General features: G+C 39.9%; 1 long non-coding RNA gene across 1 annotated transcript; it reads left to right on the top strand.

Annotated features, from left to right (window-relative positions):
- Positions 1–3,406: 3,406 nt before the first annotated feature.
- On the top strand, positions 3,407–9,022 carry LOC108301595. Its single transcript, XR_001823940.2, has 3 exons — positions 3,407–4,056; positions 5,989–6,148; positions 8,870–9,022. It is a non-coding gene; the product is annotated as an uncharacterized LOC108301595 (long non-coding RNA).
- The last annotated feature ends 3,852 nt before the right edge of the window (positions 9,023–12,874 follow it).

The raw sequence follows: 12,874 nt of genomic DNA, 5'->3' as shown, positions 1-12,874 counted from the left end.
AGTAGTCTGACTTCTCTCTACCCTTCAGAGTCTTCTTATATTTCTTTAATTTACAATGTCCAGGCTTTTAGTTGTATTTAGAGGAATAGGAAAAAGCATATATACTCCATCTTGCAGGAATTATAAGTGGTACTTAAATTTTTATTTTTATATTTAAAAAAATTTCCTCAGATAGGCCAGGTGTAGTGGCTAACACCTGTAATTGCAGCACTTTGGGAAGAGGAAAATTCACTTGAACCCAGGAGTTTGAGACCAGCCTGGGCAACATATGACCTCATCTCTACAAAGTAAAAAAATTAGCCTGGCATGGTGGCATGCCCTGCAGTTCCAGCTACTTGGGTACTGTGGTGAGAGGATCTCTTTGAGCCCAGGAGGTCACAGCTGCGTTGAGCTGTGATCATGCCACTGCACTCCAGTGTGGATGACAGAGCAAGATCCTGTCTCAAAAAAAAAAAAAGTATTATTCTCATCTTTTCTTACCTGGGTTAGGTCATAAAGCAATTTAAATCACTTGTAGTTTCTACTAAGGAGTCTAACCTCTGAGTTATGACCCTAATTTGAAAACAGTAGGCAGGGCCAGGCTTGGTGGCTCATGCCTGTAATCCCAGCACTTTGGGAGGCTGAGGCAGGCCGATCACGAGGTCAGGAGATGGAGACCATCCTGGCCAACATGGTGAAATACCATCTCTATTAAAAATACAAAAACATGAGCTCGGTGTGGTGGCTTGCACCTGTAATCCCAGCTACTTGGGAGGCTGAGGCAGGAGAATCGCTTGAACCTGGGAAGTGGAGGTTGCAGTGAGCTGGGATGGCACCACAGCACTCCAGTCTGATGACAGAGCGAGACTCTTTGTTTTGTTTTTCTTTTTCTTTTTTTTTTTAAAAAGCTCACGCCTGTAATTCCAGCACTTTGGGAGGCTGAGGTGGGTGGATCATGAGGTCAGAAGCTCAAGACCAGCCTGACCAACATGGTGAAACCCCGTCTCTACTAAAAATACAAAAAATAGCCAGGCATGGTGGCGCATGCCTGTGATCCCAGCCACTTGGGAGGCTGAGGCAGGAGAATCGCTTGAACCTGGGAGGCGGAGGTTGCGGTGAGCTGAGATCGCGCCATTGCACTCCAGCCTGGGTAACAAGAGTGAAACTCCATCTCAAAAGAAAGGCAGTAGTGAGAAGCACCTGCAGCCACTCTGGGGAAAGCTTGTTAACCCCAGCACGACAACTTCATTGGCCAGTTGGTGGTTCTCAAATTTTGCTGCTTCTGAAAATCATCTAGAGAACTTGAAGAACTCTTCATACCCAAGTCACTATTTGTATCATGACTGTGGTAAGAGCCAGGCACTAGCATTGTGTGATTTTTTGTTTTGTTTTAATAAATTCCCAAGTGATTTCACTGTGTAATGGAATTTGGGAACCACTGTTCCAGTGTGTCAGTGGAAGTGTGTGTAACTAACACTGCAGCTGCAAGAGCTTGGGGAGGTTTTTGTTTGCTTATTTTTCTGTTAACAATTGCAACTCTGTTTATTCCCCTTTTGGTCCCAAATATGGGATCACCTAAGACCAAAAACAGAAGGGAACTTCTACTTCTTTATTCTTGAAAACTAAAACTGTGGGTCCCCTGAATTTTTTGCTATCCTTTGATTTATAAACCAGTGTCAGCGAAGTTTTTTTTTTGTTTAAGTTCCAGACAGTAAATATTTTAGGTTTTGAGGGTTGTTATAATTGCTGTCCCAACTACTTACCTTTGCTTTTATACAGCAAGAGGCAAAGCAAGTGGGCATAGCCATGTTCCTATGATCTTCCCCATCTCTACAAAAGGTAAATTAGCATGGTGGCACATGCTTGTAGTCCCACCTGCTTGTGAGGCTAATGTGGGAGGATTGCTTGAGCTCAGAAGGTCAGGGCTGCAGTGAGCTATGATTGTGACACTGCACTCCAGCCTGGGCAATGAGACCCTGTCTCAAAAACAAAAAATTGGCAACAAAAAAACAGGTCATGGCCAGGATTTGAACCAAGAGTTGAGTTCCCTGACCCCTGTCATAATCATTCAGATGTTTCACTTCAACTACAAAGTAGTCAGTGCCTAGCATACGTAAGAATTGAAGTTATATGTGAGGTTATAAGTGAAGCGTTGAAGTTCAGAATCATTTACAGGATTGAAGCCATCTTCTGACGCCACAGACCCAGTCTGCCTATATGTGTATTTAGGTTATACGGGAATCTCTAATATGTATATCTTGCACAGGGGCTGATGCTTACCTTCTAGGCTTCATCGTGTGACACTTACCTATTGTTGGGAAACCGGTGTGAGAAGGGATTGGTTGAGCGAGCATAGGCAGAGCCATCCTTACTTGAATCACTTGAATCTACACATTCTTAAAATAAGGTTCTTTCTATGTGTGAAGCAACTAAAATTGATAAATCACCCAACTCCCCTGCCTAGCTCATTTGATGTTAACTGGCTCTATAGCTATACTGTCTAACATGATACCATTAGCCACAAGTGGCTAAACTTATATTTAAATTAGTTAAAGTTAAATACCGTTTAAAATTTAGCTCCTCAGTCACCTTTCAAGTGACATACATGATTAGTGGCTACTGCGTTGGATAGCACAGATATAGACCTTTTCCATCGATGCAGACAGCTCTCTTGACAGTGCTTCTCTGGAATTATTAAGCCATGAATCTTGGACAGCTCTAACTTTGGAGTATTTAATTTAAAATCACTAACTTTTAACTTCTGTTTTCCTTGTATTCATTTAGCCAAAACTCATTTTATATAATAAATAAATATAATATATGTTTTGGTTTTAGGAAAAAACAAAAATGAGTTTCATGGTATCCAGAAAGTGACTGATTGAGAACTATTGAACTTCCATATTCATTGGAAGCTTTATCATGGGAAGTTAAAATATTGCCTTATATGAAGATTTTATTAAAATGGTATAAACAGCAGAAATTACATTTATTAAGTTATATGTGCTGGGTACTGAGTGCTTTATAGTTGAAGCTCAGGAAAGGTAAGTAAATTCCAAATAAATGTGGCTGGTACTGGTGTTTGAACCCAAACCTGTGTGATGGCTCCAGAACCTTTGTTTTCCCGTTACACTGTGCTGCTTCAAATTTGCTGAAGACTGCGGTAATTATTTTACACGTCTTATCTTAGGAAGCTGTAACTCCCTAAAGATGTTTTACTCATACGCCATGTTCATGTAAATAAGACAAGTCATCAATTCTCCTTAAAATTAGAAATATTTAATACAGGCTTTTTTTCCTTAAGAAATATGTGGAAGAAGAAGAAAATTGTCAGTGATCCTATTATAAGTTGGTAGACCAATATTAACAGGATTTCAATTACTTAGGAACACTGAGATTTTATTTATAAAATTATTATGATATTAATATAATTTTTATATTGAAAATTGTTCCTCCCTAATGTTGATGTAATAAATTTTTATATTGAAAATTGTCCATTTGCTGACTGCTAAGAATTACAGGTTTGTTTGAAGGTTATTTTTGCAAGACAGTGCAATAGACTCTGATGTGTTTTGTTAATTTACAAGGCCCTTTTTTCAATTTATACCTTCCAAGTTACATTTAAGGTAACAGAACAAGTTGGTAACAATTAGGAATATTCACACAATCTTTGTTTTGCACATGCAAATAAGGTTGTCTTGTGAAGGTGGTCAATTAGAGAAATTGTCAAATACGATTCCCTTAACTAGATTATTGAACGGAAACAGTCCCCCTCTTTGTAGCAGCAGGGCATAGGGCATTATGTCCATCTCTTTCCAAGAATCCCATTTGTTAATTATGAAGGTCTGTATTTAGGCCAGAATCTAAAATTCCATTTGCTGGCTCTACAATGGACTTGCAGTATTTTCGTTAGAGTTTGACACCGTGGTACCTCTCTCTGTTTGCAGGAGGCAGATGCTGAGCCCTTACTGTGACACGCTCAGAAGTAATCCACTGCAGTTAACTTGCAGACAGGACCAGAGAGCAGTTGCAGTGTGTAATTTGCAGAAGTTTCCTAAGCCTTTACCACAGGAATACCAGGTAAAACTGGTTTGGGGCACAATTTTAGGAATCAGCTTTTTAAAAAGTAGTATCCATTTTAATTAAAAGAGTAAATTCTCTTAAGTTTCTCAATTTGTAAGGCTCTGTTTTCTGTAAGTTAGAAATAATGGAATAATGCTTCCATTTCTTTATAACTAATTTCCTAATTGATAGCAGTTAGTTAAAGTCTAGCCATGTTTTACAATAATGGCAAGAAGAATTTGCATATTTGATCTATTTTTACCTGTTTATGTTTTCAAATCGTTTCCAACGTCTTGCTATTTAAATTCCTCTAATTTACACAGAAAAAAAATCTTCAAAGAAAATAACTTAAGTACTGTAATTCAATTAATTAGAAGACTTGGAAGCTCTGCTTTTGAAAAGATTTGATTCCTGGAATCTGAAAGATTAAGGAAATAGTTCCACATATACAGTCTGATCTGATTTGACCTTTATATTTCTTTTTATCTTTTATCTTTTGGTGCCTCAGCCTCCTGAGTAGCTGGGATTACAGGTGTGAGCCACCATGCCTGGGTAATTTTTGTATTTTTAGTAGAGATAGGGTTTCACCATGTTGCCCAGGGTGGTCTCGAACTCCTGGCCTCAAGTGATCACATGCCTCAGCCTCCTAAAGTGCTGGGATTACAGGTGTGAGCCAACATATCTGACTAATTTTTGTATTTCTAGTAGAGACAGGGTTTTGCCATGTTGGCCAGGCTGATCCTGAACTCCTGACCTTAAGTGGTCTACCCGCCTTGGCCTCCCAAAGTGTTGGGATTACACACTTGAGCCACTGTGCCCGCCATGATCTTTATCTTTAAAAGCCTCAGCTTTACCTGCCATTTACAAGGAATCTTTTGTCAGAAATGATGTCTCAGAAGCTAATTTAAAATAAGGCTGCTGAATTTTTAGCTTCCTACACATATTTAAGAGCTCATTGAATGTTTTATACACCATAAAATAGCAGCTGTATTCAGAGACATAGTAGTGTAACTCAGTAAGTTGTTGGAAAATGTGACATCTTTAAAAATTTATTCGGTGTATCCAGGGGTGTGAAAACACATAAAATTACTTTAATTTTTTAAATTTATTTTTTTTTGTTGGCGGGAGATGGAGTTTTGCCCTGTTGCCCAGGCGGAGTGCAGTGGCACAATCTCAACTCACTGCAACCTCTGCCTCCCGGGTTCAAGCGATTCCCCTGCCTCAGTTTCTTAAGTAGCTGGAACTGCAGGTGTGCACCAACATGCCCAGCTAATTTTTTTTTTTTTTAAATACAGATGGGGTTTCACTATATGTTGGCCAGACTGGTCTTAAACTTCTGAACTCAGGTGATCGGGCCGCCTCCATCTCCCAAAGTGCTGGGATTACAGGTGTGATCCACTGCACCCAGCAATAAAATTATTTAAAAAAGAAAGGAACAATAAAATTTGTCTGGTGCCCTGTTCCTTTGGTGTTCAAAGGATTTTATATATATGATCGCATTTATTTTCTCAGATTTTAATTTTTTTATTTTTGTTAGAACAACATATAAACTGTCTCCTAAAAATACTTGAAAAATATATTAAAAATTCATAAACTAAAACAAAAAGAATGTTGTAATTTTATGGATGAGTTCTATGTTTTCTCAACGCAAAACTTTTCTTAGTGTAATTAAAACTATTTCATTCTTTTAAAACATTAGTTTAATTTGCCGTTGTCATACATAGCTTAGACTAATTTACTTACCTTGCTTATTTGTAGAACTAGAGCAACCTTAAAATACTCCTCTAGTGGTATATTGCTGTCTTCTTTATTTGGTGCAATTTATGAAGAAAGGTACATTCATATCTTGTGTTATATAGCATTAGAGAGTTGCAAGAAATTACCTGTGCACTTCCTTTTGTTTACACAGAATGTTTCTTACTTTCTTGTCTTCCCAATATTTTTTTGTAGTACTTTGATGAACTCACTGGAACACCTGCAGAAGATTTGCCTTATTATGGTGGATCAGTGGAAATTGCTGACTATTGCCCTTTCAGTCAGGAATTCAGTTGGCATTTAAGTGGTGAATATCAGCGCAACTCAGACTGTAGAATATTGGAAAATCAACCAGGTTAGTCAGCTAGTGAAATGAAGTGTTATGTACATATTAAAATTATATGTTAGCAATATAAAACAGTGGATGAGGGCACAGACCCTAGAGTATGACTGAGTTTGCTTTATAGTTCAGCTGCTATCCATATGTAATAAGTTACCTAATTTTTCTCTGCCTGTTTCTTCATCTGTGCAATGGAGACAATACTTAGAGCTGTGAGAATCAAATGAATTAACGTAGTAAGTGCTTAGAACTGTGCCTGACGCATAGAAGGGATTATTAGCGTGTGCATGCACACACGCTGTGTTGTGGTCATACCTTGTGTCTGCATAGCACTTTCCATTTGCAGAGCACTTTCATCCTTACCATTTTATTCTTCTAAAAACATTATGAGAAACATAAGGAAGATATTACTGTATTTCACAGATAAGCAAACAGACACTAAGTGATGCAGTTAATTGGTGTCAGTGCAAGATCCTCCAGCACCAGGCTCTTTTTATTAAAACACCTTAGATGAGCTGCTTTTCCTCTTGTGGAGAATGTGCATTTTATGTAAGTTAGAAGCAACAGGTGACTCTTCAGATATCAAAATAATATTCTTGTCTTATGGCCAGTAAGATTTATTATCATATTATTTGTTTTCTCTTAATACATATAAATGAAGAAGACGTCAAAGGAATAAGCAGTATGGCCATTGGGTCTTCTGCAATAATAGTTATAGCTCACACTAATTACCTTTATAAGCAGAAATATTCTCGCATCTGATGTAATAAAGAGCAGTAAGTAGTGTTTCTCTGTGTTCATCAGAAGTTTTAACCTAGTCTGCAAACGCCCACCCTCATTCTATACTTTATTACAGACTAAGGCATTTAAATTCTAAATTTTTGTATTTTTACCTTTTACTCTTAAACTTGGCAGATGTAACTGGATTCCTGCAGTCATTTTTCCTCATCACTAATCTATTTAATAAATGTCCTGGCCAGGTGCAGTGGCTCACGCCCGTAATCCTAGCACTTTGGGAGGCTGAGGCAGTTGAACTGCTTGAGCTCAGGAGTTTGATGCCAGCCGAGCAACATAGTGAAACTCATCTCTACCCAAAATGCAAAAAATTAGCCAGAGGTGATGGTGCACACCTGTGGTTTCAGCTGTGCAGGAGGACAAGGCCTGAGGATTGCTTGAGCAGCCTGCAAGGCAGAGGTTGCAGTGAGCCCAGATGATGCCACTCTACTCCAGCCTGGGCAACACCGTAAAACCCCATCTCGAATACAAATAAATAAATACATATATACATAGATAAATATTATAATGACTTATGACTGCTCAGCAGTTCCATGTTAAAGAAAAAGAAATGCATAGATCTGTCAGTCATGGATTTGCCAGAGATAAACTCTCATGTGTTATTGTTTTAGAGCTGGAGTTGGCAAACTTTTTTTTGTAAAGGACAAGATTATAAGTATTTTGGGCTTTGTGGGTCATAAAGTTTCTGTAACTTTATGATTTAACTATCTAACTCTGCTGTTACAGTCTGAAAGCAGTTACAGACAATATGTAAATGAATGAGTGTGCAAGGATGCGGCCTGAGGGTTGTAGTTTGCTGAACTCTGTTTTACTATTATCTTTTAGAGACAAGGTCTCTGTCACCCAGGTTGGAGTGCAGTGGCACCCCATCCTAGTTCACTGTAACCTGTAACTCTTGGGCTCAAGTGATTCTCCTGCCTCAGACCCCCCAGAGCCAGGACTCTACAGGCATGCATCTCCACACCTGACTGATTTTTAAAATTTTTTGTAGAGATGGGACTTGCTTTGTTACCCAGGCTGGCCTCATCTCCTGGCCTCAAGCAGTCCTCCCTCCTTGGCCTCCCAAAGTGTTGGAATTTTAGGCGTGAGCCACCACATCTAGCCCTGAACCCCATTTTAGACACTGATCATTAGATTTTTCAAAAGCTCTGAAACTCATAAATTCTGTTTTATTCTAATTTACATTTTCTTCTTAGCTTATATTATTAAGATTTATCAAAACTGACATAAAACATCTTCATGATATTTCAAAATGGGCTAATGGAAACTCTGCTTTCCAAAAGAAAACTTAGTGTATAGAGCCTAAAGAGATCAAATTATTGCTAGGGTTTAAGAGCTTTGTCCCTTTGTTCATTAGGTATTTAGAGGTCCTTAATTCCACCCTGTACCTCTGCAGGTTTGTGCTTCATGTGAGATTAGATCAGCATGTTACTAGATTGGTGCAAGGGTAATTGCAGTTTTGCCATTAGCGTAAAAACCACAGTTACATTTGCACCGACCTAATATTTATGGATTTCCAGGAGGTGACACAAGGTGAAAATATGAGAAAGTTCTGCAAATGCTGCAACACCCCCAAAAAGCCTCCATGGTAGAAATCACTCGGCCTCATCCTATCATGGGTCATTTGGAGGGGCCTCCTGTTTAGACCACCAGTGAAGATGATTCTTATGTTGGTATCTAGTGATCTAATGATTCTTAGTGCTAGTCCTTCTATTTATTTAGCCTAGAAAACTCCAGACCGTTTTATTCCCTTGTTTCTGATATAGTAATTTTCTCCTGTTCATTCCTTTATTGAGAACCTAGTGTGAGTTCGGAATCCTGTGTTTCCTAATTTATTAAATTTAAAATTTCTATGAAACATAAAAATGGAATGCATCAATCAATTTCTTGTTCTTTGAGCCAAAAGTCAATTTTTAGGGAGACGTTTCTTGTTTGCCTCAGAAATTTTTAAGAACTATGGTGCTGAAAAGTATGGACCTCATTCAGTTTGTCAAATTCAGAAATCAGCATTTGTTATGGAAAAGTGTGAGAGGAAGCTGAGCTACCCTGACTGGGGCAGCGGATGTTATCAGGTAAGCTTATATGTTTGTTATTAGTTATACCAAATATTACATAATTATATCTTTTATGGTTTTATATTTTAAATTATATTTTACATATTTTTATGTCATTAATTTACTGATCAATATTTATCTTGTTTATGTAAATATTAGTTTGGATGTTCATGTTTTATGAAAGTATTGTCATTTTTTTGAGAAAAATTGCCTCTATTTAAAAAATATATAATTGCTATAATGTTCTAGGCATATATTCTGAGGAAATAATGGTAAATATGTAATTTTGTTCTTGAGCAAATATTACTTTGTAATGGAAAAAAATGTACAATTTTATTTTAAAATGTCTGAGGACCGCATGGGTTATAGGAATTTGTAAATCAGGCTGGACATGGTGGCTCATGTCTGTAATCCCAGCACTTTGGGAGGCTGAGGCAGGAGGATCACATGAGCCCTGGAGTTCAAGACCATCCTAGGCAACAAACTGAGACCTTATCTGTAAAAAAAAAAAAAATAATTAAAGAAGGATTAAGAAATCAGTTGCTGATTAATAATAGGGTTTTTATTCCCTTTGTAATTAGAAATCCAAAAAGGGCAAACTACAATTTTTTTTTTCTTTTTTTTTTGAGACAGGGTCTTGCTCTGTCACCTAGGCTGGAGTGCTGGTCCAGTCACGGCTCATTGTATTCTCTGTCTCCTGGGCTCAAGTGACCTTCCCCCGTCAGCCTCCTGAGTAGCTGGGGCTACAGGTGTGCACCACACACCCGACTAATTTTTTGATTTTTGGTAGCTACTCTAAGTTGTCCAGGCTAGTTTAGAACTTCTGGGTCCAGGCGATCCTCCTGCCTCGGCTTCCCAAAGTGCTGGGATTATAGACATTTATTTGCACATCTGATATTACATGACTGCATCACCTTATTAAGAACTTATAAAGATAAAGCCATTCTGTGACTTAGGAGCATCCAACTTAATGAATATTCTGTACCCTACAAATGGATGTCAGGGAGGAGAGTGTAAACCTGAGAAATGAAGAATAAGCATTCCTTGTACCATTTCAGCTGCAAGAGCTAAAAGGACTTTTGTAACTGGAAATTTAATTCTTGACATTAAACTTACTTACAAAGTTAAACTTTTTTTGATAACTGCTGTTTTATTTTGGAGACAGAGTTTTGCTCTGTCACCCAGGCTAGAGGCAATGGCACGATCATGGCTCACTGCAGCCGCGAACTCCCAGGCTCAGGTGATTATCCCACCTGAGCCACCCGAGTAGCTGGGACTACAGGCGCACACCACCACAACTGGCTAATTTTTCTTATTTTTTTGTAGAGACAGGGTTTTTCCATACTACTCAGGCTGGTCTTGAACTGCTTGGCTCATGAGATTCACCTGCCTCAGCCTCCCAATGTGTTGGGAGTACAGACATGACCCACTTTGCCTGACCTGGTAATAGTACTACCAAGATACATATCACATGCCATACAATTTACGTAAAATTAACTTTTTTTTCCTTTTTTGTCTTTTGAGACAGGGTCTCACTCTGTCACCCAGGCTGGAGTGCAGTGGCATGATCTCAGCTCACTGCAACCTCCACCTCCTGGATTCCAGCGATTCTTGTGCCTCAGTCTCCTGCGCAGCTGGAATCACAGGCCTGCGCCACCACACCCAGCTAATTTTTGTATTGTTAGTAGAGACAGCGTTTCTCCATGTTGTTCAGGCTGGTCTCAAACTCTGGCCTCAGCTGATCCTCCTGCCTCTGTTAGCAGTTCGAGAGCAGCCTGGCCAACTTGTTGAAACCCCTCATCTACTAAAAATACAAAAATTAGCCGAGTGTGGTGGCGGGTGCCTGTAATCTCAGCTATGTAGGAGGCTGAGGCATGAATGTCACTTGAACCCAGAAGGTGGAGGTTGCAGTGAGCTGAGATGATGCCACTGCACTCCAGCCTGGGTGACAGAGTGAGACTCCATCTAAAAAAAGTGAAGTTACTGGAAGCCTATCTGAAGCTCTGAGTATGCACATAGGGCTTGTTGACTGTGGTCTTCACTGTAGGGCTCTTTCCTTACAAAGCCTTTGATATTTGTGTCTTGAGGGGCTTCCCTTTTGACTGGTCAGACTTGTCAGAGAAACTGCCAACACCCACCTTGAATTGATATGCGTGGCTGTGAGAGCTCTAGGGACGAAGTAGATTTTGAATGCTGAGTCGTCCCCACGTCTAACCTGTAAACTTAGAGTCTGTATTTTCACGATGGCATCCCCACTCTCACCTGTACTTGCTTTCCCCCAGAACAGAAAAACTCTGTTTTACCCTTTCCAAAAAAAACTCCAGTATTTTGTGTTGCTATAAAGGACTATCAGGCTGGTTAATTTATAAAGAAAAGAGGTTTATTTTGACTTAAGGTTCTGCAGACTACGAGACACATAGTGCTGGCATCGGCTTCTGGTGACAGCCTCAGAAAGCTTATAATCATGGCAGAAGGCAGAGTGGGAGCAGGCTTGTCACATAGAGAGGAAACGAGAGAGGAGGGAGGTCCTGATCTCTTTCACAACCAGATCTCCGGGGAAGTTATTACTGTGGGGAGGGCAACTAAGCTATTCATGAGGGATCTGTCCCCATGACCCAAAAACCTCCCACTAGCCCACACCTCCAGCATTGGGAATCACATTTCAACAGAAGATTTGGAGTGGACAAATTTCCAAACTGTATCAGCTGGGTTTGGAAGAATCAGAGGTTTAGCTGCTTGTAGTGAGGGAGAGGAATGCTGGGGTCTGTTTCTGAAATAGACGTTCATCCTTTTAATTGTAGCTCTCACGTCATGGTACCGGGAGCCGGCAGTGCCGAGCCGCCTTTGTGTTCTGCAGTGCAAAGCAGGTTTCTTCTTGGCTTTTCCTGCGGCTGGAGTTTGACTCAGCTGTCTTGAGTCTGTTTTGTCTGCTACTACTTGTACATCTGCCCTCCCGCCCACACTTAATTCCCAGAATTCCACAATGATAATACTTCCACTTCAGAGAGTTTTCCTCTTGTCTGTTCAATGCTCTCAGATAATTCTCATCTCTAGGCCGGACGCGGTGGCTCATGCCTGTAATTCCAGCACTTTGGGAGGCCAAGGCAGGTGGATCACCTTAGGTCAGGACTTTCAAGGCCAGCCTGGGCAACATGGTGAAACCCCGTCTCTGCTAAAAATACAAAATTAACCTGGTGTAGTGGCACATGCCTGTAATCCCAGCTACTCGGGAGGCTGAGGCAGGAGAACTGCTTGAGCCCAGGAGGCGGAGGTTGCAGTGAGCTGAGATGGCGCCACTGCATTCCAGCCTGGGTGACAGAGCAAGACTTTGTCTCAAAATAAATAAATACATACATACATACATACATACATACATACATACAGTAATTCTCCTCTCTAAGCTATGTACATTCTGCTTCCCAGCCTGTAACATCTACGTTGCAGTGATCCAAATCCTGTGTACATCCTCAGGATATAAATGCTCTCTTTCATGAATCTTTCTAACATTTATTCTTGTTTCTACCATTTATTGACTCTTAATTATAAATAGTCTGGTACTGTTCATTTTTTCCTTTTTCTTCTAATTTTAAAATACTGTTAATATTTTAGAAAAAAAATATTTTTATTATCTTTTTTTGAGATGGAGTCTTGGCAACCAGGATGGAGTGCAGCGGTAGGATCTTGGCTCACTGCCACTTCTGCCTCCTGGGTTCAGGCGATTCTCATGCCTCAGCCACTTGAGTAGCTGGGACTACAGGCACCCATCATCATGCCTGGCGAATTTTTGTATTTTTAGAGATGGGATTTGACCACGTTGGCCAGGGTGGTTCTGAACTCCTGACCTCAAGTGATCTGCCCACCTAGACCTCCCAAGTGCTGGGATTATAGGCCT

The sequence above is a fragment of the Cebus imitator genome, unplaced genomic scaffold, assembly GCF_001604975.1.
Source record: "Cebus imitator isolate Cc_AM_T3 unplaced genomic scaffold, Cebus_imitator-1.0 Scaffold36, whole genome shotgun sequence".
NCBI lineage: Eukaryota > Metazoa > Chordata > Mammalia > Primates > Cebidae > Cebus > Cebus imitator.
This window is presented reverse-complemented; position numbering and strand designations above follow the sequence as displayed.